Here is a 13,903-nt window from a genome sequence, read left to right as displayed (position 1 = left end):
TGTAGAGCTTCTTCTGGCTTGCTCTGGCATGAGTAGGAATTAGATCCTACATAGGATCTCTAATAACATCAGTCAGGAGAACAATGACTGCAGGGGGCTGGTTCAAGGGAGACCAGCTCCTTGGAAAAAGGTTAAATATTGTGTATTTCTGGCATCACAATCAAGTCGGGACCAAGTACCTCGCATAAAGGAATGTTGTATTATTTTAGGCTCTTACCATTCAGCATAATATTTTATTTCTGACAATAAAACTGAGGGATGTGTAATAAAAGGGTTGGGTAAAATTCCACTGGGCTTCAGTGATCATCCTATAACCAAGCAGAGTTCCCCACATTCTTCTGAGAGTCCTCTCTAGCAAAATGTATTTTATCAAAAGACTGTTATCTGTAAAAAAGTAAGTATACATAAAGCAGCTTGTCAGAAATGGTGCACTAAACTATGACAAAGAATGATGAAGTTATTGCAATATTTGAGTAACTATTGGTATGTGAACTGTTTATAATTTACTGAATACTTTGACTTACATATTATTATTTGGTCTTCCTGATTCCAGTCTCACTCCACTAAAATATGTTGTCAATAAAATAGATCATTAACATGCAGTAAAATGATGATATCACTCCTCTACTCAAAACTCTTTAATGGTTTTCCTATATTTCACTCAGATTAAAAATCAAGTCCTTGCAATGAGGCTGACAATTCTCTCTGTGGTATTTACCAGTCCCCCCTGCCCCTCAATTTTCCCTGTTCTCCTGTAGACAGGCCTAAAATTCACACTACTAGTATTAATTGTTTGAGTTCAGGGTCATGATGATCTGGAACAAATCCTCTGGCCCACATGACCTAGTTCTCATTAGTTCTCAAATCTCATCTCACGTCCCTGGCTCATTCCAGCCTAGCCACAGTGTCCCCTGTTTTTCCTCCAACGCTGCACTCTTGGGATAAACTCCACTTGGTCTTCTTTTAGATATTGTCACATTCAACTTGCTAAAATTTGCTAAGAATTTTTCATCTGCGCTCACAAGGGAAATTGGTCCATGGTTTTCATTAGTTATGCCTTTGATTTTGGTATCAGAGTAATGCTAACCTTGTGGAATGAGTTGGGAAGTATTTACTCCTCTTCAACTTCCTACAAGAGTTCGCATAGAATGGGTATTCTATCATGCTTAAGTGTTTTTTAGCATTCACAGATGAAATAATTCAGGCCTAGGATTTACTTCGTGGAAAGTATTTTCATTCATATATTTCTTTATAAATTGAATTAAAAAAAAAAACCACTTAATTTCCTTAATAGGTGCAGGGCTATTTAGTGTCTTCTGTTCCTTCTTGAATGCATTATGATAGCTGTATTAGTCAGTTCTCCCATTGCTGTAAACAAATACCTGAGACTGGGTAATTTATAAATAAATTAAACATTTTTTAAAATAAATAAAATAAGAGGTTTAATTGGCTCACGGTTCGACGGGCTGTACTGGAATTATGGTGCTGGCATCTGTTCAGCTTCTGGGGAGGCCTCAGGAAACAGAATCATGGTGGAAGAGGGAGCAGGCAGATCACATGGCCAGAGCAGCAAGAAAGGATGAAGTATGAGGTGCTACACATTTTTAAACAACCAGATCTCATGAGAACTCACTCACTGTCACAAGAACAGCACTAAAAGGATGGTGCTAAACCACTCATGAAGGACCCACCTCCATGATCCAATCACCTCCCACCAGGTCCTCCCTCCAACATTGGAGATTACAGTTGAACTTGAGATTTGGATGGGGACGTGGGTCAAAACCATGTTGATAGCTCATACTACTCAAGATATGTGTACATTTTCATCAAAGTTGTCAAGTTTATTGGCATAACATTGTTCATCATATTTCTTTATTTTCATTTTATTTTCCAGGTCAAATCTGGACTGTTACTTCTCACATTCCTAATATGGGTAGTTGATGTTTTCTCTTTCTCTTTTTCTGATCTGTCTTGTGAAAGGTTTATCAGTTTTGATTTTCTCAAGAACAAGTTTTTAATTTTATTGATTTTCTCTATCATTTTCTATTTTCTATTTCATTGTTTTCCGCTCTAATCTTTATCATTTTCTTTCTTCTCCTTAGGTCAGGTTTTATTTTCTCTTCTTTTTCTAATTTCTTAAAGCAGAAGCTGAGCTTGTTAATTTCAAACCTTTCTTCTTTTCTGATATGGGTGTTTGAGTTTCATAAATTTAGATGTATCTTACAAATTTCAGTAATTTCTGTTTTCAATTTCATTCAATTCATTGCCTTTGATTTATCCTGTGATTCATGAGGTATTCAGAGATGTGTTATTTAGTTTCCAAATATTTGAGGATTATCCAGGGATGCTTTCTGTTATTTACTTTTATTTATTAAATTGAGCTTCATTTAATTCTGTTGTGATCTGAGGGCACACTTTATATTGTGTGAATTCTTTTAAATTTATTGAGATTTATTTTATGGCCCAGAATATACGGTCTTGAACACTATAGTCATGTTCTTGCCTCAGGGTTTTTGCATTTATTGTTCCCTCTGACTGGAATATTCTTTCCCCAAATGTCTACATGGTTCATTCCCTCAACCCCTTTAGTCTCTATTCAAATGTCATCATCTTTATGAGGCCTTTCCTGACCACCAAGTATAAAATGTGCATATGCATTGCACCAGGGCCTCCTTACTCTCCTTCTCTGAATTAGTTCTATTGAACTTATTACCTGTGTGTGTGTGTGTGTGTGTGTGTGTGTGTGTGTGTGTAGTCTTTTACCTACTAGAATATAAATTCCATGAAGGCAGAAATCATTGTCTATTTCAATCATTAATGTGCCCTCAACAAATAGGACAGTGCCCAGCACATAGTAGGTGCTCTATAAATATTTTTTATATAAATTTGATTTTTAAAGTACCTGTGACAAATAGCTAGGGCTGATTTTATTATCAACATTTTGTCAATATAGTAACCGTCTAGTGAAATGTAAAATGAAGACTCTGTACACTCTCTGTTTTATAGCATAATTCCTGTCACTTAATGCCAGCTGCTTTGTGACCATTTTGTGCCAGATATTGTGCTGGAATCCAAGGATTACAAAATGAAGCGGCACGGTTCTAGTCGTCATAAAGGTTAGGGAGGGCTGGAGCTCAAGCTACATGGTGGGTGTAGCTAGAGGTAAAACTGAAAAGTAGGAAGGTCTTCTATACCATGTTAGATGCTTTGAGTCTATCCACAGAGCAATGAGACGCCATTGGAGAGCTTAAGACAGGAAGTGGCATGATCAAATTTCCAAATCAGAATGATTTAGATTGCATAAATTATTTTCATTCAATGCATGTGTGTTGAGGGTTTATTTTGTTTCAAGGACCTTTCTCAGTGCTACAGGTACAGCAAGAAACAAAAAGCCTCGGGAAGTTTACAACCTAGTGGAGAAGACTAGACAATAAACAATCAAATAAAAATACAATGCAATTTCAAGCAGTTGTAAATGTTTTGAAAGTAAATAAAGGAGGGTAAAGGAGTTGAAAGTCATGAGGTGTGTTTAAAATAGAGTTAGGAAAGCTCTATTAAGAAAGTTACATTTGAGCAGAGGTATCAGTGAAATGAAAAGTGGGGAGACACATCCAGAGAGTTCCAGGTAGACGGACAAGGATGAACACAAGCAATGGTTGTGACACCGAAAACAGCTTTGGATGCTTGAAGAAAGTCAAGGCAGCCAAAGTGACTGGAGTTGAGTGAATGAAGGGGAAGAGTGATATGTAGTAAGGAAGGTGAGGTGGCCAAGGGTAGATGAAGGTGGGTTGTAAACTGGAGTTGAGTTTTATTCTAAGTGTAATGAGAAGTCACTAGGGAATGCAAACTAGGGAAGCAATGGTATCTGATTTACTTTCAACAGTAGCTGACTGACTCTGATGGATGTATGAGAAATAGACTGTAGCAGGACAGGAAAGGAACCAGTATAACCATTTAGGAGACTATTACCGTAGAGCAGGCAGAACAAGACAGCAAAACCTGGAGTCCATAGTGGAGGTAGTGGGATATGGAATTGGTAAAACACACATAACTTCCTAATGCACTGGATGTGGGGTATGAGGGGAAGAGGAATCTTAGATGATTCCTAAAATTTAGCCTAAGAAATTAATCAGTGGTGGTGCCATTTCCTAAAATAGGAAAGATTGTGAGAGGGGTGGTTAGGAACTGAATTGTGCCCTATCCCTAAAATTCCTGTACTGAAGCTCTAACCTCTAATGTGACTATATTTTGAGAGAGGGCCTTTAAGGAGGTAATTAAGGTTAAATGAGATCATAAGAGTGGGTCTGTAATTCAATATGACTGATTCCTTATAAGAAAGGATAGACACCAGAGATGTGTGTGTGCAAAGAAAAGGCCATGTGAGGACATAGTGAGAAGGTATCCAAGGAGAGAGATACCAGGAGAAACTACTGCTTGATCTTGGACTTCCAGTCTCTAGAACTGTGAGAGGACAAAATTCTGCTGTTTAAGTTTCCCAGACTTATTTTGTTATGGCAACCCTAGCAAAAAAAACAGGAGTGAAGAGACAGTTTAAAAAAAATGAAGAGTATCCTCTTTGACATGTTGAGTTTGAAATACCCGTTAGGCTTCCAAGCAAAGACTGAATAGACAGGTGTACATATAATTCTGAGGCTCAGGAAAGATGTTGAGGCTGGAGACATAATGGAAAGTCACCATTTGTTATAGGGGAAACACATATTCCCCAGTCTTTATGTTTGTATAGGAAACCTCCATCAGTGTTACAATTGTGACTTCTCAAGAGTGACTCTTCCTACGGGAGAAGAATTGTCATAACTGATTGGTCAGCTTGGGAGAAAGAACTCAGTATTAATGGTTCATTCGTTTTCTTGTATCTGGAAGGGCATATCTGCCTTCAGAGAATATACATTTTTTAATCCTCCATGCTGTGAGTTTTTCACACACCAATCGGCACTGGAGAAGGCCTGTGGCTGCCCAAATGTTCCTGTGTTTGTGTGGGTTAGTAGGTGTCTCAATCATATTTTCCAATATAAACGTTTTAAAAATAAGTAATAAGGGTAACATATTTATCTCTTCTCTCTGATTCCTCTCTCTGTCTTGCAATTGATTCTAATGTCATGGTTGACTAGATGAAGTCACCTATTCAGTAGTTATTGATAGAGAACTATCTGCCTGATAAAGTGATAGTCAGAAATAGTTCCTGGCACATAGTAAGTAACGGTAAGCTACTCTTCATAGACAGGAAGAGTTAGATATGGGAATGAAGCTAGTTAAATGGACTGAGCTGGAAGTATAGCAATATTGAGAAATGAAAGCCCGTAAGAGTATATGAGTAACTAGTTGGGAAACTGGAGACTGTGTCTTTATGTGTATGCATGCATGTGGATGCACCAGCACTGAAGCTGTTGCAGTAGTGGAAGGGCAGTTAAACATACAAAGCTTTAATGATGACTACTAAGAAAATAATGTTTGTATCATGGTAATATAAAAGATGTTGAATTTCTCATCTCAGTTAGGATTTGGAGCTTTATCAGTTATCAATTTCTCCATAACACATCCTGATTTAAAACACAAGAATTTATCTTGTCCTAAATTGCTATGCCTTAGCAATTTGGGCTGGGCTCAGCCAGTTTGTTCTTTTACTGGTCTTGCCTGTAGCCACTTACCTGGCTGCAGTCATCTGGCAGCTTAACTGAGGCTGGATGGTCTCACTCACATGGCTGCAGGTTGGCTCTCCTTGCTGACCAGGTGTGGTCTCTCATTCTCATAGAGGCTAGCCCAGTCTTCCTATCTCACAGCAATGACAGCCTGAAAGCAGAAGCTGAAAGGCCTTTTGCTGCTGAGACTCTGAAGTCATATGATGTCCCTTCTGCAGCCTTCTGTTGGTTTTAGGCAAGTCACAGGGCCAAATTAAATGGAAAAAGAAATAGACTGTATATCTTGATGGGAAAGGGTGACAAAGTTACATAGCAAAAACATGTGCATAAGAATCACAAGAATTGTTGTAGCCATCTTTGCAAACTGCTGAACAGTAGTCTGATGGCACATTTCTTGTGTTGTTACTATATACTCACCAAATAGAATCTCAAATGTATGAAAACCTTCCTACCACCAACTATACCCAGAATAAGAATTATACATGTTATGCGATGTGTGTGTTAAAGGTAGGAATAAGTAAAGGTGCAAGCTGGTACAGAGTTTGCACTTTGATGTGGTATTAACTGTGGTCAACTCTCCCTTGATGAGAATATAGGTAGCTGGCCAAGTGGAACAAGTGTTTTTTGTTCAGGATGTTTCTTCTCCTCACTTCCACTAAATCTACTTTATTCATATTATCTTCAAATCCCAGCAAGGGCGTATGAAGATAGAGGCCATGCAGTAGGTTCTATCCAAGAATCCAAAAGCCACATTTTCCTTGGTGTAGAAGTCAAAGATGACCCTGTTCTGTGATGGGCCACGAAATCATGCAGAGACCTTAGGAAGATTGCTTCTTGATGTTTTTAAAGCAAAACTTTACTTGATTAGCTAGGGCCTCTGATTTTCAACTCTGTTTTCCTTTCAGAATTTGAATTCAAGAAAAAGAATATCTTAAGAGGTACATTGAAGCACAGCTCAGGTGTCAGACTGTCTGAGATCATACACTTAATGGCTTTGTGACTATGGAAAAGATAATTAAACTTCCCATGACTCAGTTTCCTCAAGTACAAATTGATGACAACAATAGTATCTACTTCATGCAGTTGTTGTAATAATTAAATCAGTTAATACCTGTAAAGGTATTGAAATAATGCTGAACATACAGTTAGCATTCAAAATGTCTTAGCTATTATTACTGTTGTTTTATTGCTGTTGATTTTTATATATCACACAAGACATGATGAAAAATTACAGAAATATAGACAAATATTCCCATTTTTTAAATGCTTGTAGTTACATTGGGAAAACAAACTATGTATACATAATATATTTAAGGAGTAGTTAAAAGACCATATTTGAGAAAAACAAATACTTAGACTAATAACTCACATGATTCCTGAGGATGATCAGCATGGGGAAAGATGATCAATAAAGGGATGTGTCACTTAGAAGGAGAATTTTGGTAGAGACATCGAATAAATGGTACATGATGGGAGAATGGCCAATGTGCACAACTGCATTCAATTACCCAGCCTCCCGGTCCCCCATGCTCAAACGTGTATATGGGGAAGTGGTATATGCTTTTCTATTACTCAGACTTGATTCTTTGAAACACTGCCACCCTACCTTTTAGAGGGTGTGTGTCAAAAGTACAGTTACTTGTCCCTTTAACATAATACCAATTAACTCATACTGGGTTGCTGATTTTGTTTTCTCTTCAATAGGTGAGTTTTCTACAACACTATCAATTTCTTTTTAAGGGAATATGAGAGCTGATTCAAAGAAAATGCTGTTAGCTCTTCTTGGTAAGAGCAAGGCATTTCTTAACCTTTGAACATGTTTTTTGCTTCACCCACTCTGCCCAGATTCCCTTCTCTGGTGGAAGTATGTGCATAAGTCTACAATTGCATTTCTTTGCATGTCTGAAATTTTATGTGGCAGTTTTGCCAACAACTCCAAATTCTTAGCTTAATCCACCTTAGAGGTTGTAAACATTTATTTCCACTTTTAGTCCAGTGACAAAGAACTTTTGGCCCTTCTCTCTCAAGATTTTAATGTGTTGGTGTGTTTGCACGTATGTTTTAATATTTTGGTGTACAAGAAACCCAAATGGTTTCCTGTGCTGTCGATGTCAAACTGATACCTGTGTTCTCCATTTTAATCCACACTGAACACTATACGAATTGTCTTACTAAAGAACAGGCATGATTATACACTTTCCTTTCAAATACTTTTGATGGCTGCCTATGGCATGTGACATGTGACATTCAACATGTCACATGCCATGATTCATGTGTCATGCTTCATATGTCATGATTCAAGATATGATTTATCATGTTTTGATTCTGCATGCTGTAGGCAACATGTGACAAGCAACATTCAGGGCCCTTCACAACCTTTTCCTAGTCCAGCTTTCCAGGCATCCTTCACCCTTTTCAAATCTTGTGTGAGTTCTTAGACCTCGGTTGCTTTGGTTACACAAACACCTCTCAGTAGAATGACTTATCCTCTTTTCTTTTGGGCCATTTTCTGAAGACCCTTCAAAGACTTTCCCAACTGGCCCCTCCAGTTCTAAATAATTGTTCTCCTTCTGGGCTCTCATAGCTTTTGACGTACCCCTCCAGCTGGTTGTTAGCAGTTGCTGAGCTTCTAGCCTGTAACAAAAGCCATAGTTAATTTAGAAATATTGAGATAGCGGGCATCACAGACTATGACTGCCTTCTGGATCAATGGAAGATTCTAAACAGTAAATTTTAAAGCCTCCAATTTGTTCAGTCCACCCACACATTTGCTGTTCTTGGGGACTCTAGATATCTCAGAATTTTATTAGAGTTTACTTAGAAATCTGAGAGGACATTGTGAGTGTACATGTTGAAATTAGAGGCACCTACTCTAGTGTGGGTGCCCCTCTGGTGTCTAGGGTTCGAGGTACACTAGCTCCTTCAGACCTCACCAAGGTTGGCGTCATCATATGCACTTTACAGGGAAGGAAACTCAGATTCTGAAAGCCAGACGCTGTGCTCCAGAGGCACGTGGGAGGCAGGGAAGCAGAGTGGCTATTTGCATGGACATCTGCAGCCCAGCTGCCTGGGTTTGAATTCTGGCTCAGCTCTTTAGTAACTTGTATCCATTATAAAACCTTTCTGTGCCTCAGATTCCTTCGCTATAAAATCTGATGCTGGTATCTTCAATAAGTTGATACATGCAAGGCACTTACAACAGAGCCTGGAATGTAGTAAGCACATGTAAGTGTTAGCGATTATCATCATTGTCATCATTATTAACTTCAATGAGCACAGAACTAAAGAGTAAATGAGTCAGGATTTAGATCCAGATCTGCTTGGCTGTAAAGGTTTCCATTTTTACATGTCAGATTACCTCCTGCTGTGTCCATTTGCCTCGAGATTATAGAATGAATAGTCCTCTTCAACTTTTCTCTCAGAGACCCAAACCCTTAATCAAATTATTTTAGTTTAAAATGTATGATCAGTACTTCCCTCACACTTTATGGGTACTTCAATTCTTGAAGGCTCCACAAGAATTAGTATGAGAGAGTTCAAAATTCTGCTTCCATTCAAAGGCATGGTAAAAACCATGGATCCTCTTAGAAAACTTGCTCTGGGATAGTTCACTGTGCTTGTAACATTATTGGGGTTTGCCTAATGGTGTTCGGACCTTCTACACAAAGTCAGGTGGTTAGAAAAGACTCAAACCAGCCTGAGCATGCCTGTTAATGCAGCACATACAGCCACTCTCTCTATCTTCTGTCCCTCATTGAGGGGTGAAGGAAGGTTTTGCAAAGTTGTAGGAGTATTTCTTCCTCTCCACCCCACCTTCCTCCTTCCTCTGTTCCTCAGAAAGGCATGGGCCCCACATTGCTCAGGAAGAGCACAGCAGAGGCGAGAGACAGATAAGAAAGGTGTTATGTCTGGCATGACTGGTCTAGGCTTAAGTTTGGGCACCCTAAATAGCCATGTAGGGTGAAGGTTTTCTATACGCTGGCTGCTGGCTGCAGCTCTCTGTGACTGCATTCATAGGCTACTTTAATTAAGCAAGAGGCTTAGATTGTGCGATGAGTTCCCTGAGGGTATCATGCTTTTAATTTAGTTAAATTCAATTAAATCCATCTAATTCATTGTGTGCCTCAAGCTACAACAGACTAGGTTCTGTGGATATAAATTCGTATAAGACAAGATCAGCAAGGTCCAAAAGTTCTAAGTCTTGTTCAGGAGACCAAAAATAAATAAATAAATAAATAAATAAATAACTCTAACCTTTGTGGTAAGTTCTATGGTAGAAGAATGCATAGAGAACTGTGAGCCCATGCAAGCAGGAGAAATGGCCCAGATGACTGGCTTGGGTGGGTGGTGGTTTGAGGTACCAGTCAGAGGAAAGCTATCTCTGGATAAGAAATAGAAAATTATCACAAGGGGAGATGAACATATCAAGCAAAAGGCAGGGAATGAGCTAAAGCTTACAGATGTGAAAACACCTGGCTTATTCAAGTGAATAATCTAAAATGGTAGCTTGGAAGTACTCCAAATGTTTTATAAGATTACAACAGCCATATGAACCAGTTATTTCCATTTCATAGATGATTAAACTAACTTTTCCAGTGATATGGCCAGTTCATGACTAGGTTGGAATAAGACAAGCTACCTCCAAAGAAAGATATAATGACTAGCCATTGAATGTAACCATTATTCTCTATGCCACTTCTCTAGATTGATCCTTCTTAACTAGGGTTAGCCATCGGAGTCATTTGGAAGATTTCTAGAAATGTAAAGATTATATTATATTCCCCAGAGAGGAATTTAGTGCCTCCCCTTGGTGAATGGCTCCACCAAAAATGGTTCATTATTCAAAACTGAGCCCTGAGAGTAATTCCTGGCACCTCTTCTTTCTTTATCTTCTACATCCAGTTTATCTCCAAATTTTCTCCAAATTTTCTCAATTCTCCACCAAAAATTTGTCTCCAATCCTTTCACTAGTTCCTATCTCAGCTTCCAGGCCTCAAATCCAAGCCTGCACAAACCAAATGATCTCTCACCTGCATGAGAACAGAAAAGAGGCAATTGGATTTAGCAAGGAGGTCATATTTGTTCAGCTGATTTCACTTGAATGGTGGAGAAAAAAGCAAATACAGTGAACTGTGAGGTTGAATGAGAAAGCAAAGAGGAAATTAAGTTATTCTCATGTGAAGGAAATAAAAATAGTTACTAAGTGCCAGACTCTGAACCTGGCACCTGACATTCATTATTTCGTCACTGCAGCAACCACATGAAGGATGTTCTGTAATCTCCACGTTTGGAATGAAGTAAAGAGTCTCAGAGAGGTTGAGTAATGTGCCCAATGTCACATACCTCGAACACAGCGACGTCACATACCTCGAACATAGCGACGTCACATACCTCGAACATAGCGACACCAGGACCAGGCCCAACTTCAGAGTCCATGCTCCTAACCACTGAGTCAATGGCTCTTGAGTGTACAGGGGAATCATGGTGGTGGGTGACTTATTAAAACCACTACCATCAAGCAACTGTAATTATATAGGTCTGGGTGAGGGCCTGGGAATCATTGGTTTTAACAAGTGATTGGTTTTGAGTGATTCTGAGGCAGGGAGCCCAGGAGTCCCACTGTGTGAAGCATCACTCCATGGTGTGCATCACAAGAGAGGAAATCTGAGGTCTCCTGTAGCTTCTGATCTAAGCCTTGGAGCCTCCATGACTCCATTTTGTCTATATAATTGATAAAAATGTTTTCTCGCAAGTCTATGATAACTAAATGCATAATTTATAGAGTTAATATACAGTAGGTACACAATAAATGTTGGTTTCTTTCCCCTCTCCTAGACTTCTCTTTCAAGAACTTTTACTAGATTAGGAATGACAGAGGTAGACAATAATTTGAAGTTGCATCAATTTCTGGGAAAGGTTATTTTATTTTATTTTATTCCTATCTCTAGTTTTCAGATAGGAAAATGGAGGCACTAAACAGTGAAGTAACTTGGCCTTGGGTCACAGCTAGTAAGTGGCAGCCCTCTTAACCTCCATGCTCTGCTGGTGGGTAAGTTAGATTTGGAAAGACATCTGTAGTCAACACTTGTTGAACTGAATTTCAAACTTGGCTGATCTTTCTATTGCTTTGTTCTTACGACCTTTTCTTTCCCCTTTATTTGTTGACTTTGGTTTTTGACTCTTCTTTAATGTATGTCCTTTTATTTTTACTATAAACATCAAGTCTTTTTGGGAGACTACATAGTATTAAATCAAATAAATGTAGTCAATATGTGAGGTAGTGGGTAGATCACAAGCACAGTTAAGGAAAAATTGCACTGTTTGGGATACTTGGAAATGGGAAATCTCTAGTAGAAGCTTCAAGAACTTTAGAGGCTTCAAAGTAGCACATATGAGGTGATGAGAAGGTGAAGCCTCTGCCAGAGGGGTGAGATTGCTTGCTCCTGACACCTTATCTCACCCTGGGTGAAAAGATCAGCAAGTGTCCTGAGATCTTGTCTTGGTCCTTCCTTTCCAAACCTTACATGTACTCTACCCTTTAGGGGTAGCTTGTTTGCAGCTTTCCTCTGCTTATGTCTTTATCATGGAGAAGCATGTGACTCCACATCCCTCCTTCTGTGGCCTTACTTTTAGAATGTGAACGCATAATCCAGCCCTGAGTTGAAGCCCCTGCCTGCATTGTCAGCTAAAAGCTTTGTGTCCATCTGGCTTGCCTTAGATAAGACCTCAGTAAGAGGTCTTACTCTGTTTTTGATTGGTATTTTGAGCCCTTTCTTCTTCTCCAGGTGCTTTTGCTCTGCCCTGGGCCATGCCCTGGGCTAGGAAAATGCTTTTCTCAAAAATTGTGTTTGTTCTAACATGTTTTATATTCGTTCGATCTTGGTGCCTGGGTTTTTAGTTGCCCTTTATCTCAAAATCTGTTTGTATAGTACATTAGAAATGTGCATTGCTCTTTTCACCAAGAATTACAATTAATCTGACCATCTGAAAATAGACTCCATTCTATTTTCCAAATTTACATTAATGTAATGTATTAGGGTTCTCCAAAGAAATAGGGTGTATGTATGTGTCTCTGTGTGTGTGTGTGTGTGTGTGTGTGTGTGTGTGTGTGTGTGTAATACATTTATTTTAAGGAACTGGTGTATGTGATTGTGGAGGTTTGGCCAATTCAAAATCTGATGGAGACGGTTGGCAGACTGAAGACTCAGGAAAGAGTTGCAGTTCAAGTCCAAAAGCAGTCTGCTGGCAAACCAGGAAGAGCTAATGTTGTAAATGAAGTTCAAAAGCTGTCTGCTCAATTCTCAAAAGAAGATATACAAATGGTCAACAAACATATGAAAAAATGCTCAACATCACCAATGATCAGGGAAATGCAATATCAAAACCACAATATGATACCACCTTACCCTTGCAAGAATAGCCATGATAATAACAAAACAAAACAAAACCAGTAGATGTTGGTGTGGATGCAGTGATCAGGGAACACTTCTACACTACTGGTGGGAATGTAAACTTGTACAGCCACTATGGAAAACAGTGTGGAGGTTCCTTAAAGAACTAAAAGGAGAGCTACCATTTGATCCAGCAATCCCAGTAGTGGGTATCTAACCCAGAGGACAAGATGTCATTATACAAAAACATACTTGCACACATGTTTATAGCAGGACAACTTGCAATTGCAAAATCACGGAACCAACCCAAATGCCCATCAATCAACAAATGGATAAAGAAACTATGGTAAACATTATGATGGAATACTACTCAGTCATAAAACGGAATGAATTAATGACATTCTCAGAGACCTGGATGAGATTGGAGACTATTATTCTAAGTGAGGTAACTGAGGAATGGAAAACCAAACATCGTATATTCTCACTGATATGTGGAAGCTAAGCTATGAGGGTGCAAAGGCATAAGAATGATACAATGGACGTTGGGGACTTGAGAGGAAGAGTGGGAGGGGAGCGAGGGGTAAAAGACTACAAATATGGTGCAGTGTATACTGCTCAGGTGATGGGTGCACCAAAATCTCACAAATCACCACTAAAGAACTTAATCATGTAACCAAACACCACCTGTACCCCAATGTCCTATGGGAAAAAGAAAGCCATCTGCTGGCAGAATTCCTTTTTACTTGGGGACAGTCAACCTTTGGTTCTGATCAAGGCATCAACCGATTGAATGAGGCCCACCTATGAAATGGAGGGCAATCTACTTTACTCAAAGTCCACCAATTTAATTGCAAA

The sequence above is a fragment of the Theropithecus gelada genome, chromosome 11 (genome assembly GCF_003255815.1).
Source record: "Theropithecus gelada isolate Dixy chromosome 11, Tgel_1.0, whole genome shotgun sequence".
Classification (NCBI taxonomy): Eukaryota; Metazoa; Chordata; class Mammalia; order Primates; family Cercopithecidae; genus Theropithecus; species Theropithecus gelada.
The sequence above is the reverse complement of the archived record's forward strand: the minus strand, read 5'-3'. Positions refer to the sequence as shown.